Source organism: Lepus europaeus, chromosome 4, assembly GCF_033115175.1.
Source record: "Lepus europaeus isolate LE1 chromosome 4, mLepTim1.pri, whole genome shotgun sequence".
In the NCBI taxonomy this organism is placed as follows: domain Eukaryota; kingdom Metazoa; phylum Chordata; class Mammalia; order Lagomorpha; family Leporidae; genus Lepus; species Lepus europaeus.
The window spans coordinates 59852708-59865378 of record NC_084830.1 but is presented as its reverse complement, the minus strand read 5'-3'; positions in this window follow the sequence as shown (position 1 = coordinate 59865378).

Here is a 12671-nt window from a genome sequence, read left to right as displayed (position 1 = left end):
TGTGATGATTGCTTTTGTTTCCTTGCAATCGAAGTAGCTAATGAAAAAAAGGTAATGAATCCAACCATCTTTGGCTACACTAAAACTATATTCCACATCACTTTCTTCTCTTCTCTGAACTAAAGCAACAACCTTTCAACAGGACACCCCACCAACAACCATAGTCCATTTTTTGCACAGCTGCCAGAATGATCTTGCCAAACCAGAAATCAGATCATGTCTTTATTTCCAGAGTACTTCTCATCACATTTAAATGCCTACAAAAGTCATGACATGTGGCAGCTTTTAAACTATATTCTCACCTACACATATTTACATAAACATAAATAGTATTCTTAATGTAAGATGACAGATAATATCAGCTAACACTGTACATAGCTTATGATATGATAGCATTGTTCTAGAATTTTATTTAAATTTAACAACCCCCACCACTCTAACAAGACAATATTTGCATTACTGCTTTACATATCAGAAAAGAGGCACATACAAATTAAACAACCTTTTCATGGTCCCACAAACAGAGCCGATCACGAATGCATATTCTTAACTGTCATGTAATACTGTCTCTCTCTAAAATGTGAACATGGTTTGATGCACTATTTGGAAATGTATTCAATAACCACAATAGGTTATAAAATAGCCAGAAATTATACTAAGTCTCTGCATCATACAATACTTAAGACATAAGAAAATCTTGGAGGAGTCTCAAAAGCTGATTTTTTATATATGACTATTGCATGTGATAATTATTACCGCAAGGAGATATTTTGAGCACACATAATGCCCTGACCTTCCTTTCTAATGCCATTGCAATGACAGCAGTCAAGCATTTTGTGGAAATTGCTGATTGTCGTACTATAACAAGAAGCATACAAGATAATACTAGAACTTCTTGGAATGCTGGAAAATAAGAAAGTGCTAATGCACACACAAACACATGCACACAAGTGCATGGTGGATATTTAAAGGAATAGATGATACAATTCAAATTGTTTGCTTGCAATGGCCAAGATTGAATAATTTTACAAAGAAAATTAGACAATTGGATTGTACTCCAAAATATAAAATGTGTTCATGAGCATGTACTGATATAAATAAGTGATTAAATTAATGAGTAAATGAGAAGCGTATGATGAATGGAAAAATCTCCCATACAGAATTATAAGTATTTCCTATAGACATGACTTAATGAGAGGTAGAAAAATTTTTATTCTTAGATGTGTCCTATACATAGTGACTTTCATCCAAAGTTTATAATACATAACTCCTGGAATCATTTTTACATATTTTCTTATTTATTTCAATATATTGAGAATATGTATAGTACATGGTTTTATGCTATGCTGCTTATTTATGTATTTTAATAATCTCCTTCCCTGGTAAATAACCTATCATCTGTTTATAAGTTTCTGTTGGCTGTTCAAATACAAATTCTGGTAAAAGATATTAGGAATTCCTTGTACAACATTCCATATACTATAATCCTGTCACTCCAGTTTCATAGTTTGGAAAGCTCCACGTCATTCCTAGATCTAGTTTTGTGTTTAATTCTCCAAAGAAGAGTTTCCCAACTAAAATTTTTACTGATAACTCATTTATCTTTAATCATTAAACAACTATTATTGCATTGTCTAGTTATTTTTGTATTGTTAAAGTATGTTATTTAATTCTCCACATAAATTGAAAATTTCTGTGGGATCGTAGGTATTCTCTGTTTTATTTTGTTTTCTGATGTTTGATTTTGTTTTGTTATGGTAGAATATCCTCTGAGGGCACTGGTTGCTTAATGGGAATTGCTAAGTATTTGAATACATGCAATGAATATAACTGATATTTTTATCAGAGACTACCAAATTCATTACATAAGAAGCTATGTTAACATTAATACTCAGTATCTGTTGTTTTGATGTTTCTCAACTGTAGATTTTCACACACTATTGTAACATACAATAACTTTTCAAGAAAAAGAACACACAGTGAAATTTAGCTAGATTATTCTTTGGATCTTTACCCAAAGTAAACCATGTCATGAATAGCAGCAGTTATTGTACACATTACCAACACAGTGTACTTGTATCTGTCTACATTTGCTGAAATCTTGACCATGGTGACTTTGCATATAGATGCAAGAATCGGATTCTCTGATTCTAGTTTTGTCTAAGCATTTACACAGTTGAGTTAATATTGTATTTGTATACTTAATTCTTTTTATTATATTATTTGTTTTGCAAATATATTTGTAGATTATGTTATTATGGATGTAACTTCAGGATAGTAAGGGTGGAATTTATAGAATATATATTATTTTAAAACTGGTATGTTAGAATTACAAGAATTGAAAATCATTGCTCCTAAATCAACTCATACATCTAAATTCTGATGATGGTGTGTGATGGGAAAGGAATTGATGGGAAAAGCCAGACTTTCAGGCTCTGCTGAGAACATATTTTCTAGGAATTTTTTCTAAATCAATCAGTGATTTAAAAAAATAGTGTTAAAAGGACCAATTTCAAGGGGAAATAAAATGAGTGGTAAAACAAAAGTTTCACAGTATGTTGCTAAGTGAAAGAACAACTATTTTAATAGGAATGACCCGATAGATTTTAATAGTTAAGAATCTCAATGTGCCTTAAAAGTAAAAAAGGCTGTGCCAAATTTTAACTTTGCATTCATTATCTGAAATAGATTAAAATCATTTTCCAATGCTAACTCCTTTCCTCATGCAAATAATACAGTATATGATGTTGTGGAAAACCTGACATAAAACAAACATTTTGTTAAAAGTATTAAAGTAGCAGAAAGAGCCTAGTAAAAGAGTAGTCATTGTTTAAATAAAGTTAAAATGGTATAGCACACCAATCATTGAATCTTTCTTTATACTTATATCCACATTGTCCAAATACCCAACATAATATAAGCAACATGGATATTCTTTCTTAGGGCAGGCATGTATACAGTTTAGAAAACATTGTGATTCACATCAAATATATTTTAAAATGCTTGAATGCTCTCTCTCTTTTTTTTTTTTGATTTCTTAAAGTGTGAACTCATCTAAACAATATTCTTTATGCTTTTAGTGTTTCATCAATATATCTTAATTTAGATCTCACTGCTGTAATTGTTAGCTCCATGCACACCTAATATTTTATTTCCTTCCTTGCAAAGCATACAATTGATATTTGTTCTAGCTGAAATTCCAATTCATTAACGTGGTTCTCATTTTTAATTATTTAGTCACAAAGTTATTAAATTATCCTAGGAGCTTGAAAGGGCCTGTGCTGTGAAAATAGACTTATGTACTATTGATTTTACTCTGGATCTTGACAAGCATGCCGAATAATTTCAGCCTTAGGTGACATATAATATGTTTTTTCTAATTAGATATTAAGTCCACATATTTTGACCTTATAAGTAAGAGATCCTTATTTTCATAGACCATGATTTTACCAAATAACAATATTTTTAAACCCTGATATTCTAATCAAAATCTGTATTTTGGGAAGAATTTTAATAACCAAAATACAATTATAATTATAAATGTGGTACAATAAAATTTTAAATATTATGGTAGATAAGGCATTTCTTTCAGAATATAATTTATTAATCTTCATGTGACTATCACTTTCCTTATCAATGTTATGAAAGAATGAACAAAACATAGGGCTATACACTCTTGACTTGTAAATGAGAAGATGGATAGACAGACAGAAACATATATCTTAATAAGAGTGCCTGAGCTGGACTCCCGTGTTCGTGTTAACTTCTCATTCTGGCTTCCTGCTAGCGCAGATCCTGGGAAGCAGTCGGTGATGGCTCAGGTCATTGGATTCCTGACGCCCACATGGGGGACTTGGGTTTAGTTCCTAGCCCTGGGCCTCATCCCAGTCTGCTCCTGATCTTAGTCGGTAAAAAATCACAACTATCATAAAAGTGTTTTATTAATGTGAAAATCACAACAAGTCTTACCACAATTCTTCCTGAAATGCTTGTCACACGATCATAGCAGTGAACTGAACTTTTGTAGCTTCATCATATGGGCGACAACCTGTTGCATTTGTCGTTTGACACCTAGTTTATTTCACATACCATAATGTCTTTACAATTCTATCTATATTTTCCCAAAGGATGGGATTTCATCTTCTATGATAGAATAAAATCCTATTTTGTAAATATTTGTGTATTACATTGTATTGATCCATTAATTCACCAATGAATTTTTGAATATTGACACAATAAATATGGGTGTCTTTTAATATAATGATTTAATTTCTTTGGGGATGTGTATATACACACATACATACACACACAAATGTAGCCAATATTGAAATTGCTGAATCATAAGGCAGTACTATTCTTAATATTTTAAGGAAATTGACTACTGTTTAACATAACTGTACTAATGAAGATTTCACTAGAAATGTACAAAAGTTCCACTTTCTCTGTATTCTCCTAGAATTTATTTATTTTTTGATAATAGCTATTCTTTTTTTAACTTTGATTTAGTAGATATAAATTTCCAAAGTACAATTTATGTATTACAATGGCTTTTTCCCCCCATAACTTCCCACCCACCCACAACCCTCCCAACTCCTGCACCCTCTCCCATTCCATTCACATCAAGATTCATTTTCAATTATCTTTATATACAGAAGATCAATTTAGTTTATATTAAGTAAATATTTCATCAGTTTACCCCCACACAGAACACAAATACTGTTTGAGCACTAATCATATCTTTAATTCACATTGAACTACACATTAAGGACAGAGATCCTACATGGGGAGTAAGTGCACAGTGACTCCTGTTGTTGACTTAACAAATTGACACTCTTGTTTAAGGCATCAGCAATCCCCCAGGCTCTAGTCATGAGTTTCCAGGGCCATGGAAGCCCCCTAAGCTCACCGACTTTGATCTTATTTCGACAAGGCCATAGTCAAAGTGGAAGTTCTCTCCTCCCTTCAGAGAAAGGTACCTCCTTCTCTGATGGCCCATTCTTTCCACTGGGATCCCACTCGCAGAGATCTTTCATATAGGTCTTTTTTTTTGCCAGAGTGTCTTGGCTTTCCATGCCTAAAATACTCTCATGGGCTCTTCAACCAGATCCGAATGCCTCAAGGGCCGATTCCGAGGCCAGAGTGCTGTTTAGGACATCTGCCATTTTATGAGTCTGCTATGTATTCCACTTCCCATGTTGGATTTTTCTCTCCCTTTTTAATTCTATTGGTTAGTATTAGCAGACACTAGTCTTGTTTATGTGATCCCTTTGACTCTTAGACCTATAATTATGGTCTATTGTGACCTGAAATTGATCACTTGGACTAGTGAGGTGGCATTGGTACATGCAACCTTGATGGGATTGTATTGGAGTCCCCTGGCACATTTCTATCTCCACCACTTGGGGCAAGTCAGCTTGAGCATGTCCCAAATTGTACATCCCCTCCCTCTCTTATTCCCACTCTTATATTTAGCAGAGATCACTTTTCAGTTAACTTTAAACACCTAGGAATAATTGTGTGTTAATTACATAGCTCAACCAATGGTATTAAGTAGAACAAACAAAAATACTAAAAGGGATATAGTATTAAATTGTATATCAACAGTGATGATAAGGGCTGATCAAGTCATTGTTTCTCATCCTGATCAAGTTATTGTTTCTCATCCTGTTCATTTCACTTCATCAGGTTTCCTTTTTGATGCTCAGTTAGTTGTCACCAATCAGGGAGAACATATGATATTTGTCCTATGGAACTGGCTTATTTCACTCAAAATGATGTTTTCCAGGTTCCTTCATTTTGTTGCAAATGACCGGATTTTATTGTTTTTTACAGCTGTATAGTATTCTATAGAGTACATGTCCCGTAATTTCTTTATCCAGTCTACTGCTGATGGGCATTTGGGTTGATTCAAGGTCTTAGCTATTGTGAATTGAGCTTCAATAAACATTAAGGTGCAGACAGCTTTTTTGTTTGCCAATTCAATTCCCTTTGGGTAAATTCCAAGGAGTGGGATGGCTGGGTTGAATGGTAGGGTTATATTCAGGTTTCTGAGGAATCTCCAGACTGACTTCCATAGTGGCTTTACCAGTTTGCATTCCCACCAACAGTGGGTTAGTGTCCCTTTTTCCCCACATCCTCTCCAGCATCTATTGTTGGTAGATTTCTGAATGTGAGCCATTCTAATCTGGTTGAGGTGAAACCTCATTGTGGTTTTGATTTGCATTTCCCTGATTCCTAGTGATCCTGAACATTTTTTCATGTGCCTGTTGGCCATTTGGAATTCCTCTTTTGAAAAATGTCTATTGAGGTCTTTGGTCCATCTCTCAAGTGGGTTGCTTGTTTTGATGTTGTAGAGTTTCTTGATCTCTTTGTAGATTCTGGTTATTAACTCTTTATCTGTTGCATAGTTCGCAAATATTTTTTCCCATTCTGTCGGTTGCCTATTCACTTTCCTGACTGTTTCTTTTGAAGTACAGAAACTTCTCAATTTGATGTAATCCCAAATGTTAATTTTGGTTTTGACTGCCTGTGCTTCCGGGGTCTTTTCCAAGAAGTCATTTCCTGTGCCTATATCTTGCAGGGTTTCTCCAATGTTCTCTAATAATTTGATGGTGTCAGGTCGTAGAGTTAGGTCTTTAATCCATGTTGAGTGGATTTTTGTGTAAGGTGAAAGGTAGGGGTCTTGCTTCATGCTTCTGCACGTGGAAATCCAGTTTTCCCAGCACCATTTATTAAGTAGACTGTCCTTACTCCAGGGATAGGTTTTGGATACTTGATCAAATATAAGTTGGCTGAAGAATTTTGGATTGATTTCTGGTGTTTCTATTCTGTTCCATTGGTCTATCCATCTGTTTCTGTACCAGTAGTATGCTGCTTTGATTACACCTACTCTGAGGTATGCCCTGAAATCTGGTATTGTGATGCCTCCGGCTTTGATTTTGTTGTACAATATTGCTTTATCTATTCGAGGTCTCCTGTGTCTCCATACGAAATTCAGCATATTTTTTTCCAGACATGAGAAAAATGTCTTTCTTATTTTGATAGGTATCGCATTGAATCTATAAATTTCTTTTGGAAGAATGGACATTTTGATGATGTTGATTCTTCCAATCCATGAGCATGAAAGAGTTTTCCATTTTCTGGTATCCTCTTCTATTTCTTTCTTTAAGGTTTTGTAGTTCTCATTGTAGAGATATTTAACGCCCTTGGTTAAGTTTATTCCAAGGTATTTGATTGTTTCTGTAGTTATTGTGAGTGGGATTGATCTTAGAAGTTCTTTCTCAGCTGTGGAATTGCCTGTGTATACAAAGGCTGTTAATTATTGTGCATTGATTTTATATCCTGCTACTTTGCCAAACTCTTCTATAGAGTCCCAATAGTCTCCTAGTAGAGTTCTTTGGATCCCCTAAGTAAAGAATCATATTGTCTGCAAAGAGGGATAGTTTGAGTTCTTCCCTCCCAATTTGTATCCCTTTAATTTCTTTTTCTTACCTGATGGCTCTGGCTAAGACTTCCAGAACTATATTGAATAGCAGTGGTGAGAGTGGGCATCCCTGTCTTGTACCAGATCTTAGTGAAAATGATTCCAACTTTTCCCCATTCAATAGGATGCTGGCCATGGGTTTTTCATAAATTGCTTTGATTGTATTGAGCAATGTTCCTTCTATACCCAGTCTGCTTAGGGTTTTCATCAGGAAAGGGTGTTGTATTTTATCGAATGCTTTCTCTGCGTCTATTGAGAGAATCATATGGTTTTTCTTCTGCAGTCTGTTAATGTGGTGTATCACATTGATTGATTTGTGCACATTGAACCATCCCTGCATACCAGGGATAAATCCCACTTGGGCTGGGTGGATGATTTTTCTGATGTGTTGTTTCATTCTATTGGTGAGAATTTTATTGAGGATTTTTGCCTCTATGTTCATCAAGGATATTGGTCTGTAATTTTCTTTCAATGCTGCATCTTTCTCTGGATTAGGAATTATGGTGATGTTGGCTTCTTAGAAAGAATTTGGGAGGATTCCCTCTTTTTCGATTGTTCTGAATGGTTTGAGAAGAATTGGAGTTAGTTCTTATTTAAATGTCTGATAGAATTCAGCTGTGAATCCATCTGGTCCTGGGCTTTTATTTGTTGGGAGGGCCTTTATTACTGTTTCAATTTCTGTCTCAGTTATGGGTCTATTTAGGTTTTCTGTGTCATCGTGGTTCAATTTAGGCAGATTGCTTGTGTCCAGAAATCTATCCATTTCTAATAGATTTCCCTGTTTGCTGGCATACAACTATTTGTAGAAATTTCTGATGATTATTTTTATTTCTGTGGTGTCTGTTGTTACATTTCCTTTTTCATCTCTGATTTTATTGATTTGGGTCTTTCTCTTCTTTTTTTAGTTAGTTGGGCCAATGGGATGTCAATTTTGTTTATTTTTTCAAAAAAACAGCTCCTCATTTGGCTGATATTTTGAAATTTTTTTTGGATTCAATCCTGTTGATTTCTTCTCTGATTTTAATTATTTCTCTTCTTCTACTAGATTTGGGTCTGGTTTGCTGCAGTTTTTCTAGATCCTTGAGATGAATTGAAAGCTCATTTATTTGGTGCCTTTCCAATTTCTTGATGTAGGCACCTATTGCTATAAATTTTTCTCTTATCACTGCTTTTGCTGTATCTCATAAGTTTTGATATGTTGTGTTGTTATCCTCATTTACTTCCAGAAAGTTTTTGATTTCTCTTTTGATTTCTTCTATGACCCAGTGTTCATTCAGGAGCATGTTGTTCAATCTCCATGTGTTTGCATATGCTCTAGGGATTCCCAAGTTGCTAATTTCCAACTTCATTCCTTTGTGGTCTGAGAAGCTGCATGGTATGATTGTAATTCTTTTGAATTTGTTGAGACTTGCTTTACGGCCTAGTATGTGGTCAATCCTACAGAATGTTCCATGCACTTCTGAGAAGAATGTAAATTATTATGTGTAGGATGAAAAGTTACGTAGATATCTGTTAGATTCATTTGGGCATTAGTGTTGTTAAATCTGCTGTTTCTTTGTTGATCTTCTGTCTGGTTGATCCATCTATTTCTGAGAGTGGAGTATTGAAGTCCCCTAGTACTATTGTTTTACATTCTAATTCTCCCTTTAAGTCCCTTAATATATCTTTTAAATAAACTGTTGCCCTGTAATTAGGTGCATATACATTGATAAGCCTTATAACTTCCTTTTAAATTGATCCCTTAATCATTACATAGTGCCCCTCTTTGTCTCTCTTAACAGTTTTTGCATTAAAGTTTTTTCTGTCTGATGTTAAGATGGCTACGCCCACTCTTTTTTCATTTCTGTTGGCATGGCATATCTTTTTCTAGCCTTTCACTTTCAGTCTGCATGCATCTTTGTTAGAAAGATGTGTTTCTTGTAAGCAGCAAAGAGATGGGCTTTGTACCTTAACCCATTCAGCCAATCAGTGCCTTTTAACTGGAGAGTTGAGACCATTAACGTTCAATGTGACTATTGATAAGTAGTAACTTTGCCCTGCCATTTCCCCAAAGATATTTTCTAAATATGCTTTGAACTTCCTGTGATCTTTTGCTGTGAGGTTTCCTTCCTATACCTTCTTTCATATTGGTGACTGTGTTTCTGTGTTTCTGTATGTAACACATCTTTAAGCATCTTTTGCAGGGCTGGACGAGTGGCAACAAATTCTTTCAATTACTGTTGGCTATGAAAGGTCTTTATTTCACCTTCATTCACAAATGAGAGCTTTGCAGGATATAATATTCTGGGCTGGCAGTTTTTCTCTCTTAGTACCTGGGCTATGTCTCGCCATTCCCTCCTAGCCTGTAGGGTTTCTGATGAGAAGTCAGCTGTGAGTCTAATTGGAGATCCTCTGAGAGTAATCTGACATTTCTCTCTTGTGCATTTTAGGATCTTTTCTTTATGTTTCACTGTGGTGAGTTTAATTACAACGTGTTGTGGTGAGGATCTCTTTTGGTCATGTTTACTAGGGGTTCTATGAGCTTCCTGTACTAGGATGTCTCTGTCCTCCAAACCTGGAAAGTTCTCTGCTACTATCTCACTAAAAAGTCCCTCTAATCCTTTCTCCCTCTCCATGACTTCAGAAACTCCTAGAACTCCAATGTTGGGTTTTTTAATAGTATTCTGTATATTCCCAACAATATTTTTTTATTTCTAATTTCCTCTTCTTTTCTTTGGTTTGAATGTATGCTTTCCTGTGCTCTGTCTTCTCAGTCTGATATTCTCTCCTCTGTCTCACTGACTCTGTTTTTAAGGCTCTCTAATGTGTTTGTCATTTGATCTATTGAGTTCTTCATTTCATTTTGATTTCTCTTCACTATCACAGTTTCCTGTTTTACTAGTTTCTGTGTTTCATTTTGATTCCTCCTTAAGATTTCACTTTCACGAGAGAGATTTTCTATCCTGTCCAGTAAGGATTTCTGTATTTCAAAAATTTGTTTTTGAAAACTTCTACATGTTCTTATCATAAATTTTTGAAATCCGTATATTGCATTGCTTCTATCTCAACAACTTCATAATCTTGGCTTGGGGTGTTTTGTTCATTTGGTTTTGTGATAATGTGTTCGTTGAACTTGTTCCCTCGGTTTCTGTGTTTGTTGCTTGGCACTGTGGAGATATTCTTTGAATTCTTCTTCCCTCGCTGTTGTGATGTTTTTCTTGTTATACTATGACTGTGTTAAGTGGACTTTCTGCTTTTGGAGGAGCCTTAGAGGTTGAGGCTTGAGATGGGTGTGGCCAGAGATTTTTGCTTGGTTCTTCAGGGTTAAGGGTATACCAAAGGTGACACACTCAGGTTAGGCATGGTAAATCTCTCTCTCTTTAATTATATATATATATATATATATATATATATATATATATATATATATATATATTTGATTCAGCAGGGAAGTAATATTGCACAGCTGAGCGGAATTGAAGGTAGTCAGCTGCCTTCTGTGGGTATATCATTCGTCTGCTTTTACCCCAGGACCACACAAAGTATCTGTGCTGCCCTCAGTATGGGCTCAAATTCTCCTGCAGTCTCCCACCGGGTTGCCAAGGTTACTGAATTGTAGCGTCTCTGGAGAGTACTCACATGAACTCCGTGAGTTCTCTCGCCCAGCCCACCATCTCTTTTTTCACCACCTCAGTTCATTAGCTCCACCCTTTCACTAAGTCCTAACCTCCTGTTATTTCACCCCCCGCCCAGAGTCAGGTTTTTTCTGTTTGGGGGCAGGCGCAGCTCTGAGTTTGTGCTCAGCCCTGAGGTATGCCCAAAATGGCTCCTGCTCTTTGTCTCCTGCTCGCCTTTGCGAGGTGGGCAGAGAGACCATACTGGTCCTTTTTTTTTTTTTTCCCCTCTCTCCTGTAGTTAGTCTGGTGAACTTTCCCCAGCAGGACTTCAAGCCAGTTTCCCCACCAATGTCTCGGGTTACAGAGCTCACCTCCCCCTCCAGCACAGATGCGAGACTCCGCTGTTTGGCTTCAGAGCCGTGGTCATCCTTGCTCTCCCCACAGGTCGTCCGTGTCACATCCACCAGATCCAGAAGAGTCTGCTCTGCAAATTTTTCCCCGTGCCTTTCCCTGAGATCATCGTAATTCCACTTTTATTAACCTATATTTTTTAATTTTTTTAAAAATTTTTGACAGGCAGAGTGGACAGTGAGAGAGAGAGAGACAGAGAGAAAGGTCTTCCTTTACCGTTGGTTCACCCTCAAATGGCTGCCGTCGCCAGCACACTGTGGCCGGCGCACCGCACTGATCCAAAGGCAGGAGCCAGGTGCTTCTCCTGGTCTCCCATGCGGGTGCAGGGCCCAAGCACTTGGGCCATCCTTCACTGCACTGCCAGGCCACAGCAGAGAGCTGGCCTGGAAGAGGGGCAACCGGGACAGAATCCGGCGCCCCAACCGGGACGAGAACCTGGTGTGCTGGCACTGCAAGGCAGAGGATTAGCCTATTGAGCTGCAGCGCCAGCCTTTATTAACCTATCTTTTCCCGGACTATCAGTGCATGTCCTCTCTATTCCACCATCTTGGCTCCACCCTCTCGATAACAGCTATTCTAACTGTGATAAGATGGTACTTCATTGTGATTTTGGTTTTCATTTCCCTGATTAGTTATATTGTAATTTTTTCTTATTTCTCTTGGTCATTTGAATATCTTCTTTTTGTAAATATGTATGCATGTGAGTATCTATGCCTATAAAGGACACAGATTTTATGTCCTTCATATGTACAATTTTAATAACATAATGATACTCCCCACCTATACTCTCTCCCCCTTCCTTCCAATTTCCCATCCACCCACCTTCTTATTTTTTTATTTTTCTTTAATTTTTGCAATGATATAGTTTAAATTTACTTTATAATAAAAAATGTAATCCTCCACTAAATAAATATTTCAATAAGTAGCAAGTAGAAAGTTGTTCTTTAGGGGTACTGACAAGGACTATAAATAATAATCAAATCTCAAAATGTCAATTTCACTAATATACATTATATTTTTTTGTACTCTGTATATTAGTTATCACAAATAAGAGGAAATATTTTATATTCGTCTTTTCTGCTTATTTCACTAAGCAAAACAATCTCTAATGCATTATTTTGTTGTGAAAGGCAGGATTTCTTTCTTTTTATGGGTGAGTACCATTCCTTTGTTAATGTATA